This window comes from Vigna umbellata, chromosome 2, assembly GCF_029865625.1.
Source record: "Vigna umbellata cultivar VRB3 chromosome 2, Vumbellata_1.0, whole genome shotgun sequence".
Taxonomy (NCBI): domain Eukaryota; kingdom Viridiplantae; phylum Streptophyta; class Magnoliopsida; order Fabales; family Fabaceae; genus Vigna; species Vigna umbellata.
Window position 1 is genome coordinate 22,022,304 of NC_142166.1, and position 23,062 is coordinate 22,045,365.

Consider the following 23,062-nt stretch of genomic DNA (forward strand, 5'->3'; position numbering starts at 1 on the left):
TGACTTTTCTGGTTTCTGGTTGACTTTTCTGATTCCATCTCTCTCCTTCTTCACTTCTTTCACTAAATTCACCTTAAAACCTGCACAAAAACACTGAAATCAAGCATAAACCTGTCCAGCTCTCTTATTTATGGAAATATGGATAAAAGCATGATTTCAAGCTAGTTTCTAAGTGTAAAGGTTGCTTTTTGTGTCAATTTTAAGCATGAAAATAACAGTTTTTCAACTGTTATCATATATCCAGATTGGATAGTTGTACACTAAGAGTGGTGAAACTTGTATTTTTTGAAAAAATTAGTGGAATTCCTTAAGAGTTCTTAAGGAAAAACTAAACATAACTCAAATTAAGTGAACTAATATAAAAATAAATTTGTCTTATTTTCTTCCTTTATATAAGTTTTCCTAAACACTATAAAAAAAATTCAAAGTATTTAATACATATTTGTGATTTTCTTTTAAAAACTTTATTCAACCCCTTATAAAATTTTTACTATGTTTTAATCAAGACATTTACAGTTGTATCGTACGGTCCACCTCACCGGTGTGTACCATACGGTCTGTCATGATACTAAGCACCACCTGGGTCGTCTTCCTAGATTATCCTTTCCTACTCTGTCCAACCAGATCGTCCTCCCAAGCCATCTCAAACCGTCCTTCCAACTCCTTCCAACCAGGTCGTCCACCTAGGTCGTCCTTCGAAGTCTATCCACCTAGGTTGTCCTCCCAGGTCGTCCTTCGAAGTTTGTCCAACTAGGTCGTCCTCCCAAGCCATCTCAAGTCGTCCTTCTAAGTCCGTCCAACCAGGTCGTCCTCCTAGACTGTGCCTAGTGATAATGACTCATTAAGCTACTATTGCATATTAAGGTGTGATTGAGCCGTCATTAAGCCAGCGAAAGGTAGAGACCCATCACAACTAGTATAAATAAAGGTCTCAGGTATGACTTTAGAATCACTATGCACAATATATGCATCACTTGTTGTGTCAATCATTCGGTTACATTACTAACTTGAGCGTTAGAGTGTCTATGACAAGTATCCACCAACACGGTTTGGAAAGGCAGGAGAGAGAACAAATAACGTAACATGGAGGATGGAGGATCACTAGGGAGCCTGTCCGGTCTTGAAGACAACTTGGAGTGCTTTGAGTAAGGAACTTCAACCCTATACCTGAACCATTTTGGCGTCCACCGTGGGAACGAGCGAGTATCCCCCATTGTAGCCATAAGGAACTAGTGAGTGATGTTGTAAAAGACCTCAATTATTCAACTGTTCGGCCTCAGCCGTTCGATCATACCTTGGCTCAACTACTTGGCCTCTCATGGCCTCATAAGTACTTAGCCAAATTTGGTCTCAAGTGTTCGGCCTCAACCGTTTGGTCATACCTTGGCCTCAACTGCTCGGCCTTTCATGCCCTCACAGTTACCTAGCAAAATTTGGCCTCAACTGTTCGGCCTCAACCGTTCGGCCACACCTTGGCCTCAATTTCTCGGCCTCCCATGGCCTCACAACTACTTTAGACAAATTTGGCCTCAAGTGTTCGGCCTCAACCGTTCGGCCATACCTTAGCCTCAATTGATCGGCCTCCCATGGCCTTAGAGGTACTTAGCTAAATTTGGTCTCAAGTGTTCGGCCTCAACCGTTTGACCATACCTTGGCCTCAACTGCTAGGTCTCCCATGGCCTCAAAGGTAAGTGTTTGGCCTCAAGTGTCCAAACTCACCGAAGGTCGGCGATCATGGATCTTCACCAAAGGAATCCCAGCTGGCCTTATAGAAGGTCGGCGACCGTGAATCTTCACTAAAGGAATCTCGGCTAGCCTCACCGCAGGTCGGCGACCGTGGATCTTCGCCAAATGAATCCTGGTCGGCCTCACTAAAGGTCGACGATCGTGGATCTGCACCAAAGGAATCTCGGCCGACCTCTTCGAAGGTCGACGATTGTGGATCTTCACCAAAGGAATCACGACCGACCTCTGTCATCCAACCTTGAAATCCAACCTCGACCATCCAACCTCAGTCATCCAACCTTGGCCATCTGGCCCAGCCATTCTGCCTCGGCCATCCAGCCTCAACCATCTTCGCTTAGTCATTTAGCCTTGGTCATCCGGCCTAGACCATTCGGCCTCAAGTATTCAGCCTCGGCCATCCAGCCTGGGCCATTTGGCCTCAAGCATCCGGCCTTAGCCATTTGGCCTCGGCCGTCCAGCCTCAGCCATTCGGTCTGGGCCATTCGACATCCGGCCTCGGTCATCCGGCCTCAGCTATTTTGCCTCGGCCATTCGGCCTCAAGTATTCGGCCTCATCCATTCAACCTCAAGTATTCGGCTTCAGCCATTCGGCCTCAAGTATTCGACCTCAATCATTCAGCCTCGCCCATCTGGCCTCAGCCATTAGGCCTCGGCCACCCCGCCTCGCTCATACGGTCTCAACGATTCGAACGCCATCCGACCTCGACCATCCAACCTCAAGTATTCAGCCTCAGCTATTCGGCCCAAAGTATTCGGCCTCGGCAATCCGACCCTAGCCATTCGGCCTCGGCCATCCAACCTTGACCATCCGACCTCAAGTATTCTGCCTCAACCATTCGGTCTCGGCCATCTGGCCTCAACCATTCGGCCTCAACCATTCGGTCTCGACCACTCGGCCTCAGTCATCTAGCCTCAGTCATTCGGCCTTGGCCATCCGACCTCGACCATCCAACCTAGGCCTTCTGGCCTCAACTATTCGGTCTCGGCCATCTTGCCTCAGCCATTCGGCCTCAGCCATTCGGCATCGGCCATCCAATCTCGACCATCCAACCTTGGTTATTCAGCCTCAAGTATTCGGCCTCGGCCATCTAGCCTCGGCCATTTGGTCTCGGCGATCCAGCCTCAACGATTCGGCATCTGTCATCCAACCTTGGTCATCATGCCTCGGCCATTCTGCATCAAGTATTCGGCCTTAGCCATTCAGCCTTGGTCATCTAGCCTTGGTCATCCGGCCTCTAATATTCGACCTCGACTCTCCAGCTTCGGCCATCCGACCTTAAGTGTACGACCTCAACTACTTGGCCTCAATCGTTCGACCATACCTCGGCCTCAACTGCTCGACCCTAACCATTCGGCCATACCTTGGTCGCACAAATTCTTTCACAAACTTGACCTCACAAGTACTCAGCCAACCATTTGACCTTAATCATTCAACCTCAAACGTTCGACCATACCTTGGTCACAACTGCTTGGCCCCAACCGTTCGACAATATCTTGGTCTCACATGTACTTTCTCAAACTTGGCTTCATAGGTACTCGACGGACCATTGGGCCTCAACCATTCGACCTCAACTATTCAGCCACACCTTGACCTCAACTGCTTGCCCTCCCATGGCCTCACAAGTACTTATCCAAATTTGGCCTTAAGTGTTTAGCCTCAACCATTCGTCCTAAACCGTTTGACCATACTTTAACCTCAACTGCTCGGTCTCCTATGACCACACAGGTATTTTGTCAAATTTGGCCTTAATTGTTTGGCCTCAACCATTTGGTCACACCTTGGCCTCAACTGCTTAGCCTCCCATGGTCTCACAAGTTCTTAGCCAAATTTGGCCTCAAGTATTCGGCCTCAACCGTTTGGCCATACCTTGGTCTCAACTACTAGTCCATGGCCTCACAGGTACTTAGCCAAATTTGGCCTCAAGTGTTTGGCCTCCCATGGCCTCATAGATACTTAGCCAAATTTGGTCTTAAGTGTTCGACCTCAACCATTCGGTCATACCTTGGCCTCAACTGCTCAGCCCCAACCGTTCGGCCATACTTTCGTCTCATAGGTACTTTCTCAAACTTGGCCTCACAAGTACTGAGCCGACCATTCGGCCTTAAGCGTTCGGCCATACCTTGGCCTCAACTGTTTGCTCTCCCATGGCCTCACAGGTACTTAGCCAAATTTAGCTTCAAGTGTTCGGCCTCAACTGTTCCGCCTCAACCATTCGGCCTTACCTTAGCCTCATGCTGCCCGACCTCCCATGGACTCACAAGTACTTAGCAAAATTTGGCCTCAAGTGTTCGGCCTCAACCGTTCGACCATATCTTGGCCTCAACTGCTTGGCCTCCTATGGCCTCTCAAGTACTTAGCTAAATTTGGCCTCAAGTGTTTGGCCTCACCGAAGGTCGGCGTCATGGATCTTCACCAAGGGAATCCCAGCCATCCTCATCCAAGGTCGACGACCGTGGATCTTCACCAAAGGAATCTCGGCCAGCCTCACTGAAGGTATGTGACCGTGGATCTGCACCAAAGGAATCCCGACAAGCCTCACTGAAGGTCAGCGACCGTGAATCTTCACCAAAGGAATCTTGGCCGGCCTCACCGATGGTCGACGACCGAGGATCTGCACCAAAGGAATCCCGATCGACCTCACCGAAGGTCGACGCCTGTTGATCTTCATCAAGGAAATCCCGACCGGCCTCATCGAAGGTCGGTGACCGTGGATCTCCATCTTAGGAGTCCCGATTGGCGTCACCAAAATTTAATATCCATAGATCTCCACAGCATGTCAGTTAAGTAGAATGAGTCACCTATCAAGCTTGATCGACAAAGGTATGACTCGTTTTAATCTTCCAACCAGTCATCTTAATCAACGAAAAGAGGAAATAGAGACAAAAGCTAAACCATAGAACCCATCCTTATCAGGAAGGCCATGTACTGAACCCCTTTGCAGAATAACATCATGCTCAGGCTTGGGGGGCTTGTGTTCCGTACGGTCCACCTCACCAGTGTCTACCGTACGTTGTGTCGTCATACCAAGCACCACTCAGGTCGTCCATCCAAATCGTCCTCCTAGGCCATCCTAGGCCATCCTTCAAACTCTGTCCAACCAGATCGTCCTCCCAGGCCGTCTTAGGTTGTCCTTCAAACTCTATCCAACCAGGTCGTCCTCCTAGGTCATCCTTTGAAGTCCGTCCACCCGGGCCGTCCTTCCAAGTCAGTCCAACCAGATCGTCTCCTAGGCTGTGCCAAATAGTGATGACTCCTTATGCCCCTAATGAATATTAAGATGTGATCAGGTCGTCATTAGGCTAACGAAAGGTAAAGGTCCATCACAATTAATATAAATAAAGGTCTTAGGTATGACTTTACGATCACTATGCACAATATATGCATCACTTGTTGTGTCAATCGTTTGGTTACATTACTAACTTGAGCGTCGAAGTGCTTTTGATAGGTATCCACCCATACGGTTTGGTCAAGGAGGAGGGAGAACAAACAACGGAACATGGACGATGGAGGACCACTAGGAAGTTCGTTCCGTCTTCAAGATAACTTCGAGTACTTTGAGTAAGAGACTTCAACCCTATATCCGAATCATTTTGGCACCCAAACCAAGAGTTATATTAATGATAAACTAAGTATAGTCAAATATACTTACGTTATATATGTAACATTAAACACGACATTACGGTAATGTGGCTTTATTCTTACATTATCCTCCAAACCAGTTATATCTTAGCATAGCAAAATAAGTCCAGATAACAAGAGAAGTATTTTGTTTAATAGATCAAATACACAAAATTGTATAATACAAATAAGGAATGAACTCATACAAAACAACATATCAGAACAATAATCTCCATCAACTATTGCCTTCAAGCTTTTGAACTCGAAGCTTTTCAAGGGAATATTTGGTATTGATCGAGGTTTTATAAGTGTGGCACCAACAAATAGTAACTTATTCAAATGCTCACATACCACATATTGGCCTTTATTCTTTAAAATTTTAAAATTGTTCATAACATAAGTATCACCTTCCACCAGCTTCAGTTACCATAAATAAAATCTTCCTTCTTTGCCATTGTTGGTATTTTGTCACCTAGAAATAAGTTATAAAAATAAACACACATAAATAAAGATATGAAAATAAAAAAAATGTAATCACGATTAACCACCACCACAAATCAACGACCCTAACCGCCAGTTTCAACATTTTTCCCAGTTACCATCAATATCCTTGATTGCATCAAACTTCTTCACCATGTTGTTTAATATATATCCTGGCATAAAAAATGGAAAAACACACTATATTTAAGATCTTTCAAGATATTTAGGCTAAAAAATTGCATATATCCGGATATAATGGAGAATATTATATAATATACTATAAAACATATTTTAAGCCAAAAGTCAACGCCTTGTTATGATGATATATTATGATGATATATCGATACTAACAGAAACACGATGACTTTTTAACAATCACTAAATAAATACACTCAAATAAATTAATGAGTGAGATAATATTATTCAAGAAATCCAAATAAATCACACAAAAATGAAAATATATTGAACCCACAAATCTGACCTTTTAACTCGAGAGTGATAGTAAACACCAATGTGATCCTCTTCGTAATTGGCAAACCAACACCAAAAATCAACGAAAAAAAACCAAAATACAAAGCCAAGAATATGGAGACATATTGCAAAACCAAAATATCTTCAACCAAGAAAACAAAACCAAGAATATAAAGACAGATTGCAAAATAAAAATATCTTCAACCAAAAAATTAACCTTTTAACTCCACGATCGCAGTAACACAAATGTCTTCCTCTTCCTTAGTGGACAGAAAATGTAGTAGGGAGTTTTCCGTCAACAACAATGCTCCTGCCAAAGAAGAGACAGAAGAGAATCAAACCAAAAGACAATAAACCCAACACAAATTTGAACTCCCACAAAATCAATGAAGGCCATTATAGTAAAAACATAACACTAGAAATACAAAATCTAAATTACAACAGCACAAAACATAAAAATATCTAGGTATAAAAAACATAACAATGAATCATTTTGAGTTTTCCTTAAAAAATGACTAAAAGATTATGAAAATTTTCAGGTATCAAAAGTTTGAGTAATTTTGGGATTTTCACAAATAGTAACTTTTCATCTAGGTATATATTAGATAATAAAGCTTTTTTCTCCTTATAGTCATCTCTTATAGACTTAATCTGAGAAATAAAGTCTGAGAAATAAAGTCTGCCTGTTGCTTCAGCCACCTCCGCATCTTTTTCCAATTTCCCATTTTCAATTTCTTGAGAAACAGGTTTGTCTTCTTCAGCATTGTTCTTCGTTGGCCCTTGAACCGTCTCAAATCCCACAACCTCAATCGCCATAGCTCTAATAGTGTGGAGGAGTGAGATGAGCACAAAGTGATTATTTCCATATGAGAGAGAGAGAGAGATTGTAGAAAAAGAAGATCCTTTTGACAAAGAGACACCAAAATCGAATTCCAAAGTTAGGAAAAGTAACCTGAGACCTGAAAAATGCAATTTGTAATGTAAAATCAGTATTGGAAATTCAATTCCATCACCAAGAAAATGCTTCAAGTAGGACATTTGTAAAAAATTAGATAAGGATGGATCAAAATAATAGTCAGGGACTAAGACAGGATTTATTAAGATAAACTGTTGCAAAAGCACTTGAATGAAAAAAAAAATTGTGTATGTTAAAAATCAACTTCTGAAGAAGCCAGTGCGATAGAATGATTACAGTGCAAGTACTCATTTTAGTTTTTAACTTCAATTTGTCTTCTCCTATAAGTGTTTCTGGAGTAGTTTATGCAAAAATAAAGATACAGGTTCTAGTTTCAGAATCTTGTCATGGTGTTTGGAGGGCATTACCACAATTATTCCCCCACGTGCACCTCACCAACCCCTCCCTTTCTTCCTCTGGTCTCCTCTGCGTCCCCGGTATAACTTGTTCCAACGGTGGCCATTCGCTGCAGGTTGTGAGTATCTATTTGTGGAAGCTTACATTGAAGAAAGCTTCAAATGGGTTGCAACGTGGGTGACGTTTGTGGTGCTCTTAGCGGCGACCGGTGGTGTTGTTGGAACGAGAGAGCTTCTCTCTCATGCGTGAAGAGAAGAAGGAGAAGGAGAAAATAACTACATTTTGGTGTCATGTCAAACACTTTTTATTTAAATAGCAAATTCCACCTAATATAATATTTATACATCAGCATATAATGTGTGCATCATGTCATCACTATTAAACGGCGTCAATGAAAACTTAACGGAAAGGGCTTAATTGGCTCATTTTTACAAGTTTATGGACCCGATTGAGACCGAAAAAAAAATGATGACCCACTTGAGATTGACACCGAAATACGAGGACCAAATGAGGGTTTAAACCATGTTTTGTATCCCATAAGAGGTTTTGGTAATTGAACTTGACTTTTATTTTTTCATTCATAGACCTTTTAAATTTCTGTTTCTTATAATGAGATTGTTATTATCCAGGGTATCTATATTAATGGGCATAAAGACACTGTTTTTCCTCATTATCAAATCCTATAGACACGAAATTGGCAAGCTTTGCATACAAATAAAAATTTATTTTTCAGCTGCCTTTACCTTGTGCTTCACCATCTCATATTTGTGGATGTTTTGTTCTACAATAATTTGTAAGCAATCACAACATATCAATGCTACAATTTCTATGTTTTGTATTGATTGTTAGTTTTCTTTGTTTTTTTTTTTCAAAAAAATCCTTCATATATTATTATTTGTTATAAATGTCTTTTACCCAACTTAGCTTACTAGATTATTATGAACCATCAAAGATAGCATTTGCAATAAACAGAAATATTTTGATCAACTACATTTCTCAAAAAGATTATCAAACAATTTCTTCTTACTTCATTGTAGCATCATTATGTTCAACATTGACTTTGTTTGAACTTCATTACGAAATTTAGAGCTGTCAAATGAGCCCTTTAATAAGATTTGGCCCTAGCCCATGTGAGTTGGGACCAAAAAAAACCCTTCATTAAAAAATTCCACAGAGCTAAAAACCCCTAAAGCCCTATAGGCCAGGGCTAGCCCATGGGCTTTCCTTTTTACAAAATTTAACATCCAGAAACATAATATCATCATACAAGTAATCACAAATCATGTGTATTTTTCAAAATCTTGTGCATTAAAGAGACTCCGATGAGCTTGAAGTCTTATTCATATTACAACCTACAAATTTCATGCTCTAATATCAGTAACAAGATCCATAAGCTTCAAGGGAATATATATGAGGTTACAAATGAAGTTTAATGCCAAAATATATATGAGGTGATATCACCAAACTGGCAAGTGACAACAGACCTTCTTACATTCATCCTGCCATACCAAAAGAAGACTGAACAATGACAAAAAAGGAAAAAAAAGGATTTCATAATCCTTGAATGGACAACTGAAACATGTAGCTAAAACTGTATCAAAGATCAAAAGTTGCATTGACAAACCTAAAGAAAAATCCTTAAGGTTCTTCATTTGTGTAGAGAGGATTTTACCAAACATGTTATCAACAAAGTATTGTTCACGATTTTGATTCAGGAAGAGAGCTTTCACACAATCTCGTTAAGAGCCACATCAACTATCCCAACAGAAATTTTTGGTTGGTAATGTTCATCTATATTCACTTCTTCAATTTCCTGGAATAGGATTGTGAAACCATCAATATTAGCTTTAATTCTGAAATCTAGTGTTGATTTTGGACAAAGTCTGTCTGTGCATGTTCACATGACTTGCCATGTTTTCATTCCTATTTGATGTTACTGTCTTTAACCAATTTGTTCATATGTCAAGATAAATATGGTACTGACTTCTATAACCATTATGGCTTATGCAAATTGGTGAATCTACTAATAACTAAACAGAAAAAATTATTTAAAATGATATGCATAACCTTAACCAATAGGAGTAGGAAAGGACATAACCAGCAACAAAAGAAAAGGAAAAATTAAAACTGAGCATAGAATATCAGATGTGATAATGAGAATTAAGCAAATTAAGCAAATTCAGCCACCTGAACAATATCCTCTCCCTTGATGACTCGGCCAAACACAATAAGCTTTTCACTTACATCAGGTATTGGAGCAGTTGTGATGAAAAGATCAAATCATTTGTTGAAGTAATTACCCTTCGAAGTTCCAAGGATGAATGCTTCATGTCTCATACTAGTTAATCATCACAACATTTAGTAACTAGAAAACATTATTCAGCTCGTAGGTAGATTATCAATGGTCTAATGATATCATAAACATCAAATTGCAATTAAACAAAAAAAATAAACCTTGCATATTCCTTTCCTAACAAGTTCAAATCTTCAATAGCTCCGGGCCCTTTGTTATGACCATCCTGAATTACATAGTGCTTAATTACTTGGTGAAAAAGCATTCCTTTAATGAAATCTAACATTACAAATCATATTGAAATCTAAAGGACTAACATTCTACAAAAATTATAAACAATAATTAAAAAATTAATAATTAGAAAGTAAATTAAAGTTATGGTGTCACCGAGTCTACCTGTGATCATTTTCACTGCCCACAATGTTGAAGGCTTTCAACATCTTCTAAAAGTTTAGACTCATAAATTCCCTCATGACCAAAAATATCTTCAACAATTTCATCTATCACAAGCAATTCAAATACAATATAAAACTAGTTTAGAATTAATAATTTAATGTAAAATAATTTTAAAAATAATAACATATACACTTATCACTATGATTTTCAGAAAATCCATATAGCCAATTTTGAGTACAAATCAACATTCGCACATGCTCAGGAAGAATGAGGCTTCTATATTTCGAAAGTACACGCCCACCTTTACTAAAATGTCTAATCGTGTCCTAGTTCACAATATTGAATCCAATTTTTCATTACACCAACATATAAATAGTAGGTAATCACATTTTAGCATTCAAAAATTTCAACCACAAATATATTTATCACACAGTGTTAACAGATTGGCAAGTGTACCAAATCGCACAAGTAATATAAAATGGTAAGACCAAGTATCGTATCCCAGAGGACTCTCGGCACTAAACAGTCGTGTGATGAATTAATTAATTAAGACTTAAAATAAACGAGATCATTGGTTTGAGATGCAAAAACAAAAAATAAAATATGAATGCAAATTGATTAATAGTAGAGTAACACAAAGATGAACAAATGTTGTATTATATGAGATGAATATGTTGTTGGGGTTAGATTTCACCAGGTTCCCTCTCATGTATATAAGAATTCCTCTTTATGCATTAATGTTAACGTCACTCACTAAAGTACTTATAACCCAATCCCTTGGTGCAATAAGCCTCCCTTAATTCCTAGTTCGCGCAATTCCTAGCGTTCCTAGAAAATTAAGTCTGAAAATCAAGAGCTTAAGACGACCAAATACTCATACCCTCATCCCTGAGAAATATTATCCTTGAGAGAATTCAACAAGAACCTGAATTGTAAGGAACCTCCCGGCACTCATGCAATTCATAAATCATGCAACTAAATGAGTTAAATAGAGCAAGCATTGAAACAAATGAATTCCCTAACAATTAATGAATAAAGCATATATGATTAAGAATCAATTCAAATACATGAGAGTTCACAAGGTTACATCATTCCCCAACAACAAATAGAGTTTAGTTCCCCATAGACATGGAGAAACTAGATGTACAATGGAAAATCATGAGATAGTAAAACCCTAAGAGTGGAAGTGGAAGCTCCCGCCTCTAGATCCGCCTTTAGAGAGTAGAAGAGTGTGTTGTTGTGTTGCTCCAGCCAGAGATACCAAACATAGAGCGCTTGGGTCCTTTAAATAGAGTCGAATAAGAGTAGAAACATGGTCTGGTCCAAAAGAGTCGAAACAAAGCAAAAAATGGGCCTAATCCACGACGCACGACGCTTGGGCGCCCCTTTTTGGGCGCCGAGGCGGTGGACGTCGATTTCTGGTCGCCCAAGCCTCCACTAGGCGCCCAAGCATTGCGGTTGACTTTTTTGGTTGACTTTTCTACACTTTGGTTGACTTTTCTGCACTCTAGTTGACTTTTCTACATTCCAACTATTTGGTTCTTTAACTCTTCCTTCAAATCATTCCAATAGCCTACAAAATCAAGGGAATTTGGTGATAAAATCATCAAGTATAACCTTAACTATCTTATTCACAAAACTAAAGCAAAAACATGAGTCAAAGCAGGTTTCTAAGTCAAAAAGGGTGCATTTAGTATTAAAATTACATCACAGATAACGATATTTTAAATCATTATCACAACCCCAAACTTAGAACTTTGTTTGTCCTCAAGCAAAACAAATTGTAACTTAGCTTTTCATAATACTCACTACAATGACTCAACCTTTTTCAAAAACGTTTTCTTCCATGACAAGAGATCACTTTTATCAACTCAGCATAAAGATGTCAGTCAATATGTGCAGATGTCTTAATTCAATTAACATTAATGTGATGCTCATATGTTTCAACAGATGCTATTCTTTAAAATGATCAATCAACCAAGCAGAGATGTAATCAGAAATTCAGAGAACTACTCTTCACCAAAGAAAGTGTTTCACTCAAGCACTTAAAAGTGTATAGTGAGGTGTTGGGGTTTCTTTCACTCTGCTATCACAATGTCACACAAATTAATTTTGCCTTTCATTTAACCAAAATCAAACATACTCACAATCAGATTTTTATCACAAGGGCTTTTCTTGGCTTGTAACTTGGCTGGGCTAAGAAGAAACATGGTTTTTCAGGAATGAAAAATCCTTGAGTTAAGAGAGATATTTATGAATTTAACAACTACATACAGGTTCTCTTTTCAAGAAGATATTTTTCTTATTCCCAACCTTTTCCCTTGTAGTGAGCTTTTTTGTTTATTTTTTCTTTTCTTTTGATTTCTCTTTTTCTTTTTCTTTGTGCTTACTGCTTATTTTTTAGCAACCTCAAACTTGAACCTTTATCAATACCTCACAAATATTCTAACCTCAACTCAAGGTAAGGAATTTAAAACAGGATTTTCAAAGCATGCTTAAGGTTAAAGGTTCAAAGGATGGAACAAACTATTCTCTTTTTATTTGGAAAAATTCATGAGTAGGCTAAAAAAGTTAAGGGATAACAAAAGATGACCTTGATCATATGAAACTTGCAAACAAGTAGTTCAATCACAGAAAATTTGGGCAAAATCATTCATGCTTCCAAAGTAATAACAATTATTCACAACAACTCCGAAGCCCAAAATTCACACAGCTAAACTCTCAAGTCCTAGAATTCAGCAAAACATCCTGCTCAGTATCTCAATCAAGTTTTACCTCAAGCACTTATTTCATACTCTGTGAGTTATCACTTGTATATCAACACATCATGCATCATCTCAACATCAATCCACACATTAGAATATCACAAAGCAATACTTATCACAAAACAATCACAATTGAATCAAAGCAGTGAAGTTCATTCAAGCAAAGTACAATAAATAAAACAAAAAAATAAAATAGAAACAAAATACAATTAATCAAAACAATAAAACAAAAACAGAAAAATAAAATAAAAGTTTGTAAAACACTAGGTTGCCTCCCAACAAACGCTTCTTTAACGTCACTAGCTTGAACCAATCTTCATCATCATAGCATCCATCAGTAGATGCTATCAGTAACATCCATCCGTAGATGTCTAGTCACCGTCCTCTTCCATAGCAACATCCATCAGTAGATGCTATCATTCATCATGCTCATCATAGCAACATCCATCAGTAGATGTTATAGAAGCATCCATCAGTAGATGCTGTCATTACTGCCATCAGTAGCAGCATATAACCTAAAAAAAACTCAAACACACAAAAACAAAATAAATCCAAACCACACAACTAAATAAAAAAAGAAAAAATTAAATAAAAGATAAAAAAAATTTAGAGACCGGGTTGCCTCCCAATAAGCGCTTCTTTAACGTCATTAGCTTGACACCATTAAGCTCAATCTGGATCACCCAATTACAACTTTAATCTTGGTGTTCTCCTTTTTGTCTCCACACCAACTTATCTTTAGCAGCTTCCTCTTTCTAGGCTTGACTTCAAGACCACCTTCCTTTCAAGTACAGATAAGGGCATCAAGTTGATACTAGACCCTAAATCAATTAAGGCTTTCCCTCTTTCATGACTCCCAATAGTGCAGGAGATATTGAAACTTCCCATATCTTTAACTTTTGGAGGAAGTGCCTTTTGCAAGATCACACTGCAATTGCTCTGTACCTCAATTGTTTCTTCCTCTGGACTTTTTCTCTTTTCGTTGAATTTCTTCAGGAAGTTAACATAATTGGGTACATGTTGCAATGTCTTAGTCACATGAATTTTAATTTTCAATTCTTCGAAGATTTCCATGGATTGCTCAAACTGCCTTTCCTTCTCTTCCTTAGAATAATTTTATAAGGAAGAGGCTTTTCATATAATTCTTTCTTTTTTTCCTTATCCTCTTCCTCTTTTTTTTCTTTTCGCCACTCTTAGTGATAACGACGTTGCACTCCTCTTTAGGGCTAACTTTCATATTGCCCCCAAAATCATCCAGCTTCTGAATTATGAACCTACGATGCGCCTCCACCCTTCTGCATTCTGCTTCAGTGCTATTATGATGAGACTCAGACATTTGTATGAGCTGTTGAAGCGTGTCATCCATCTTAGTCCATCTTTCTGATATAAAGGGTTGTTGCTGCCATTGTTGTTGTCCGGCAGCTTGTCCAAATTGACCTGGTCCCATGTTTGAGTGAGGTTCCCACCAGTGGTTGAAATTACCTTGGTGGAATTGAGTGCCCATATAATTAATTTCTTGTCCGAATTGCATCCTAAAAGCATTAGACACAAAACCCTAGAAAAAACTGTTAGCACAAAAACAAAAAGTAAAATAAAATAAAATAAAACAAAATAAAATAAAATAAAATAAAATAAAATAAAATAAATAAAAATCAAATCAAATCAAATCAACTCAAATAAAACAAAATAAAATAAAATAAAATAAAATAAAATAGAATAAAGCCAAAATTAATTAAGAATCACACAAATAGAATAATTTAAACCATGAGTCCCCGGCAACGGCGCCAAAAACTTGTTAACAAATTCGCAAGTGTACCAAATCGCACAAGTAATATAAAATGGTAAGACCAAATATCCTATCCTAGAGGACTCTCGGCACTAAAAAGTTGTGTTATGAATTAATTAATTAAGACTTAAAATAAACGAGATCACTAGTTTAAGATGCAAAAACAAAACATAAAATATGAATGCAAATTGATTAATAGTAGAGTAACACAGAGATGAACGAATGTTGTATAATATGAGATGAATATGTTGTTGGGGTTAGATTTCACCAGGTTCCCTCTCATGTATATAAGAATTCCTCTTTATGCATTAATGTTAATGTCACTCACTAAAGTACTTAGAACCCAATCCCTTGGCGCAATAAGTCTGCCTTAATTCCTAGTTCGTGCAATTCCTAGCGTTCCTAGAAAACTAAGTCTGAAGATCAAGAGCTTAAGACGACCAAGTACTCATACCCTCATCCTTGAGAAATATTACCCTTGAGAGAATTCAACAAGAACCTGAATTGTAAGGAACCTCCTGGCACTCATGCAATTCATAAATCATGCAACTAAATGAGTTAAATAGAGCAAGAATTGAGTTAAATAGACATGGAGAAACTAGATGTACAATGGAGAAACTAGATGCCAAAAACTAGATGTACTTGATTGCCTCGTGACACTGAGACACACCCATATATCACCAACAAACACATTCATGATATTATTTCTGGTTCACACTTATAAACATAGAGAGACAAATAACATGAAGTAGGTGAGAAACGAAGTGGGTACCTCCAAAATGTTTTGCAGTTATGAGAAATTCTGAGCTCGTAAGGATGATTGAGAGAAAGTCCGAATTGGGTTTTGCAGTTCTGGAAATCTCTAAGGTTGATGCCGCAGGCGACCTGAGCTCGTAGACAAAGTGTTTGTTTCGTAAAGAATGAAAATGCTTCATCATGGCAAAAATCAATGGGGGCTAGGGGGCCAACCCGGCCCCAATTCAATCCCAGCCTATTTCAGGGGGGTTTTGAGGGGTGGGGGCTTTAGAAAAGCCCCCTCAGACGTGGGTCAAAAAAGAATGGTTGATTATATAAAAGGCCAGGGTTGGCCTTGGGGTTTAAAAAAAATGACAGCTCTAATGAAAATCCTGCAATCATGAATTCTATAGAGAAATAATTCAGAACTTTAACAATGTAATAGAATTTCATTTCTAACAAATAAAGTATATTATTGTTATTTTTTCATTATTCCTTTTGTCAAACTTTGTGTCTATGTGTGGTTTGAGGAGGAGTATGAATTAGTCTTAGGAGGAGTATAAAAAATGACTATATCCAATGGATGATATGGGAATTTACTTATCATATTGATAAAACTCTGTAAAAAAAATGTAATGGTTCTACATATAATGAGAGTTATAACAAATGCAAAATTTAATATGAATATCAATCTATTACATAAGTCTTTCCAAAATCAGAGTTACATAAGTCATTCGGAAATCGAGTCTATAAAAATTGTAAGATCCCCATTTAGTAATATAAAATTTACTAAAATGAAACATTACATTGATAAAGAAAGAACAGAACTATAATTTTATGAAGAACTAAATTCTTCACCTGAAGACCGAAATACTCCTATACCGTTGTTATATGAGCCAACTGAATAAGTTGTATCCCTAAGCTCACACCAATCAGGTGATCATCACAAAAAAGAAACAAATACACAAAGACAGGCCACAAAAAAGCAAGGGTAAGCTAGAATAATTGAATTGATTACACTAATCATGCAAATTAAACAAATACATAATAAGCATGTGTCAACCGAGCATTTCAAGCATACAATGACCGACCAATACTTACAGGCAATGAACGAACACTTGACTTGACCATCCGTATTGTATGAATATGTAGCTTTGGCCGTTCGTGCACTCGTGGGTGTAGTAACTGGAAACCCATCAGCTGTCGCACGAGGTTAGCCCGTTATCCCTCACCTAAGGTGTCCTCCCTTAGACTAGGGCCTCCTGCTATTCTCAAAACATGACTTACCCATTTGGTCTCAGCCATTCGGCCTCAGTCATCCAGCCTTAACCCTTCAGCCTCGGTCGTCCAGCCTCAGCTATTCGGTCTGGGCCATTCGGCCTTGGTTATCCGGGCTCCACCATTTTTCCTCGGCCATATGGTCTCAGCCATTCGGCCTCAAGTATTTGGCGTCGGCCATTCAGCCTCAAGTATTCGGCTTCAGCCATTCGGCCACAAGTATTCGACCTTGGCCATCTGACCTCAGTCATTCAGCCTCGGCCATCCAACCTCGCCCATCTGGCCTCAGCCATTAGGCCTCGACCATCTGGCCTCAGCCATTCGGCCTCGGTCATCTGGTATCGACCATTCGCATTCGGCCATTTGGCCTCAAGTATTCAGTCTCGGCCTTGGCCACCCCGCCTCGGCCATACGTTCTTAGTGATTCGAACGCCATCCGGCCTCGACCATGCAGCATCGACCATCTGGCCTCAACCATTCAGCCTCGGCCATCCGGCCTCAAGTATTCAGCCTCAACTATTCGGCCCAAAGTATTTGGCCTCGGCAATCCGACCCTAGCCATTCGACCTCGGCCATCTAGCCTCAGCCATCCGGCCTCGATCATTTGACCTCAAGTATTCGGTCTCAGCCATCTGGCCTCAACCATTCGGCCTCAGCCATCCGACCTCAACCACCCGGCCTTGGCCTTCTAGCCTCAGCATTCGGCCTCGACCATCTAGCCTCAGTCATTCGGCCTTGGCCATCCGACCTTGGCCATCTGGCCTTAGCTATTCGGTCTCGGCCATCTGGCCTCAGCCATTCGGCGTCGGCCATCTGGTCTCGACCATCCGGCCTTGGTCATTTGGCCTCAAGTATTCGGCCTCGGTCATCCGGCCTCGGCCAGCCAGCCTCAACGATTCGGCATCTGTCATCCAACCTTGGCATCCAACCTTGGTCATCCTGCCTCGGCCATTCTGCATCAAGTATTCGGCCTCAGCCATTCAGCCTCGGTCATCTAGCCTTGGTTATCCGGCCTCTAATATTTGGCCTGGACCCTCTAGCCTCGGCCATCCGGCCTCAACTTCTTGGCCCCAACTGTTCGACCATACCTTGGTCTCAGATACTTTCTCAAACCTAGCCTCACAAGTACTTGGCCAACCATTCAGTCTCAACTATTCGACCATACCTTGGCCTCAACTGCTCGGCTCCAACCGTTCGGCCATACCTTGGTCTCATAGATTCCTTCACAAACTTGACCTCACAAGTACTCAGCCAACCATTTGACCTCCATTATTAAGCCTCAAACGTTCTGCCATACCTTGGTCTCAACTGCTTAGCCCCAACCGTTCGACAGTACCTTGATCTCACAGGTACTTTCTCAAACTTGGCCTCATAGGTACTTGACGGACCATTCGGCCTCAACCATTCGACCTCAACTATTTAGCCATACCTTGACCTCAACTGCTCTTCCTCTCATGTCCTCACAAGTACTTATCCAAATTTCGCCTCAACCATTCGTCCTCAACCATTCGACCATACCTTAACCGCACCTACTCGGCCTCCCATGACATCATAGGTATTTAGCCAAATTTCGCCTCAAAGGTTCGGCCTCAACTGCTTGGCCTCCCATGGTCTCAATGGTACTTAGCCACATTTAGCCTCAAGTGTTCAACCTCAATCGTTTGGCCATACCATGGCCTCAACTGCTCGGCCTCCCATGGCCTCACAAGTACTTAGCCAAATTTGGTCTCAAGTGTTCGGCCATACATTGGCCTCAACTGCTCGGCCTCCCATGGCCTCGCAAGTACTTAGCCAAATTTGGCCTCAAGTGTTCGACCTCAACCGTTTGGCCATACCTTGGCCTCAACTTCTCCACCCTAACCGTTCAGTCATACTTTGGTCTCACAAGTACTTTCTCAAACTTGGCCTCACAAGTACTCAGCCGACCATTCGGCCTCAACCATTCAGCCTCAACCGTTCGATCATACCTTGGCCTCAACTGTTCGGCCTTCCATGGCCTCAAAGGTACTTAGCCAAATTTAGCTTCAAGTGTTCGACCTCAATTGTTCCACCTCAACCGTTCGACCTTACATTGGCCTCAACTGCTCGGCCTCCCATGGACTCACAAGTACTTCAAATTTTGCCTCAATTGTTTTACCTCAACCGTTCTACCATACCTTGGCCTCAACTGCTTGGCCTCCTACGGCCTCTCAAGTACTTAACCAAATTTGACCTCAAGTGTTTGGCCTCACCGAAGGTCGGCGTCATGGATCTTCACCAAGGGAATCCCAACCAGCCTCATCGAAGGTCAGCGACCGTGGATCTTCACCAAAAGAATCTCGGTCGGCCTCACTGAAGGTCGACGATCGTGGATCTACACCAAAGGAATTCCGACAAGCCTCACTGAGATTCAGCGACAGTGGATCTTCACCAAAGGAATCCCGACCGACCTCACCGAAGGTCGGCAACCGAGGATCTGCACCAAAGGAATCTCGGTCGGCCTCAACGAAGGTCGACGATTGTTGATCTTCACCAAGGAAATCCCGATCGGCCTCATTGAAGGTCGGTCACCATGGATCTCCATCTTAGGAGTCCCGATTGGTGTCACCGAAATTTAATAACCATAGATCTTCACGACATGTCAGTTAAGCAGGATGAGTAACCTATCCAGCTCGGCTGACAAAGGTATTTACTAAAGCCCTTTGTAGAATCAACAAAAAGAGGAAATAGAGACAAAAGCTAAACTGGAGAACCCATCCTTATCAGGAAGGTCATGTACTGAACCCCTTTGCAGAATAACATCATGCTCGGACTTGGGGGCTTGTGTACCGTACGGTGTGTCGTGATACCAAGCACCACTTAGGCCATCCATCCAGGTCGTCCTCCCAGGCCATGCTTCCAACTCCGTCCAACCAGATCGTCCTCCCAGGCCGTCCTAGGTTGTCCTTCAAACTCCATCCAACCAGGTCCTCCTCTCAGATCGTCCTTCTGTCCGTCCACCCAGGTCCTCCCAAGTCGTCCTTCCAAGTCAGTCCAACTAGATCATCCTCCTAGGTTATGCCCAGTGATGATGACTCATTAAGCCCCTAATGCATATTAAAGTGTGATTGGGTCGTCATTAGGCTAGCGAAAAGTAAAGGTCCATCACAACTAGTATAAATAAAGGTCTCAGGTATGACTTTAGGATCACTATGCACAATATATGCATCACTTGTTGTACCAACCGTTTGGTTACATTGCTAACTTGAGCGTCGAAGTGCCTTTGATAGGTATCCACCCATACGGTTTGGACAAGGAGGAGGGAGAACGAACAACGGAACATGGAGGATGGAGGACCACTAGGAAGTTCGTTCGGTCTTCAAGACAACTTTGAGTACTTTGAGTAAGAGACTTCAACCCTATATCCGAATCATTTTGGCGCCCAAACCAAGAGTTATATTAATGATAAACTAAGTATAGTCAAATATACTTACGTTATATATGTAACATTAAACACGACATTGCGGTAATGTGGCTTTGTTCTTACATTATCCTCCAAACCAGTTATATCTTAGCATAGCAAAATAAGTCCAAATACCAAGAGAAGTATTTTGTTTAATAGATCAAATACACAAAATTGTATAATACAAATAAGGAATGAACTCATACGAAACAACATATCAGAACAATAATCTTCATCAACTATCGCCTTCAAGCTTTTGAACTCGAAGCTTTTCAAGGGAATATTTGGTATTGATCGAGGTTTTATAAGTGTGGCACCAACAAATAGTAACTTATTCAAATGCTCACATACCTCATATTGGCCTTTATTCTTTAAAATTTTAAAATTGTTCATAACATAAGTATCACCTTCCACCAACTTCAGTTGCCATAAATAAAATCTTCCTTCTTTACCATTGTTGGTATTTTGTCACCCTAGAAATAAGTTATAAAAATAAACACACATAAATAAAGATATGAAAATAAAAAAAAAATGTAATCCACTTTATCATCGATGAGAATCATTTCCATATATTTACTAGAATCACGATTAACCACCACCACAAATCAACGACCCTAACCGCCAGTTTCAACATTTTTCCTAATTACCATAATATCCTTGATTGCATCAAACTTCTTACCATGCTGTTTAATATATAACCTGGCATAAAAAATGGAAAAACACACTATATTTAAGATCTTTCAAGATATTTAGGCTAAAAAATTGCATATATCCGAAGATAATGGAGAATGTTATATACTAAACTATAAAACATAACTCAAGCCAAAAGTCAACACCTTGTTATGATGATATATTGATACTAACATAAACACAATGACTTTTTAACAATCACTAAATAAATACACTCAAATAAATTAATCAATGAGATAATATTATTCAAGAAATCCAAAGAAATCACACAAAAATGAAAATATATTGAACCCATAAATCTGATCTTTTAACTTGAGAGTGATATAGTAAACACCAATGTGATCCTCTTTGTAATTGACAAACCAAGACCAAAAATCAACAGAAAAAAAAAAACCAAAATACAAAGCCAAGAATATGGAGACATTGCAAAACCAAAATATCTTCAACCAAGAAACAAAACCAAGAATATAAAGACAGATTGCAAAATAAAAATATCTTCAACAAAAAAATTAACCTTTTAACTCCACGATCGCAGTAACACAAATGTCCTCCTCTTCCTTAGTGGACAGAAAATGTAGTAGGGAGTTTTCCGTCAACAACAATACTCCTGTCAAAGAACAGACAGAAGAGAATCAAACCAAAAAACAATAAACCCAACACAAATTTGAACTCCCACAAAATCAATGAAGGCCGTTACAGTAAAAACCTAACACTAGAAATATAAAATCTAAATTACAGCAGCACAAAACATAAAAATATCTAAAAGATTATGAAAATGATCAGGTATCAAAAAGTCTGAGTAATTTTGGGATTTTCACAAATAGTAACTTTTCATCTAGGTATATTAGATAATAACACATTTTTTTTTCCTTTTCTTTAATCTCAGTCCTTGCGTCCTAAGTAGAAGATATAAGACGTTAAATTTAAGTTGAGAACATTCTTTTCTTATGAAAATAATGCTCTTATTTAAAATCGTTGTGAATTCATGTGAGAAATTCTTACTCGATACACATACTACTCTTAGTTAACTAAAATTTTACTATTTAATCAAAATCAATCTTAGATATTGACAATAAGTTATGATAGATATTGACAATAAGTTATGATAGATATTGACAATTTGTTTGCAAGTTAGGGAAAAGTAAAATAATATTTTCTGACGAGATTGTTAAAGTATATTTTACGTCTGAAATTCTATTTAAAAAATCATTTCAAAATTTTATTCTATTGTAAGAATATGGTTAGAAATTAACTTCAGAATGATATTTATATTAAATTGAAGGTTTAATAGCCAATTTAGTCCTCACTTTGGTTGAAAAATCTCAATTTAGTCCCTCGTTATAAAAGTGTTTTGAATTAGTCCTAACTTTTAAAATAGTGGATCAGATTGGTCCTTTCTGTTAAATATAAGTTAACAAAATTAATGAATGATGATGTGACACAACTTAAAGCTAACGAGGGACCAATCTAACACATCAGCTTTAAGTTGTGTCACATCATCATCCATTAATTTCGTTAACTTATATTTAACGAAAGGGACCAATCTGACCCACTATTTTAAAAGTTAGGACTAATGTAAAACACTTTTATAACGAGGGACTAAATTGAGATTTTTCAACCAAAGTGGGGACTAAATTGGCTATTAAACCTAAATTGAATGTCCGAAATTCTACTTTGAAAAATCATTTCAAAATTTTATTTTATTGTTAGAATATGATTAGAAATTAACTTGAGAGTGGTATTTATATTACATTGAATATTTATGAAGCTTAGATAACTCATAGTGTAGAAGTATTATATTGAATTATTAAAAATAATTAAAGCGATTGAATGTTTTTTTTAATACATTTTTTTGTACTTGAAAGCCCTTTATGGAAGCTAAAGAAAATAATATATTATTATTTTAGTCTTTGAGATATAGCAGGGTGGGTACATAGTAAATTACTCTCAAATTCAACCTATATTCTACATGTTTAAAAAGATCTGTTTAATCTACACTTTTATACTAAAACAAATTAGGATATTGATAATGTATTTGATTATACTATTATAAACTTATTCACACATATG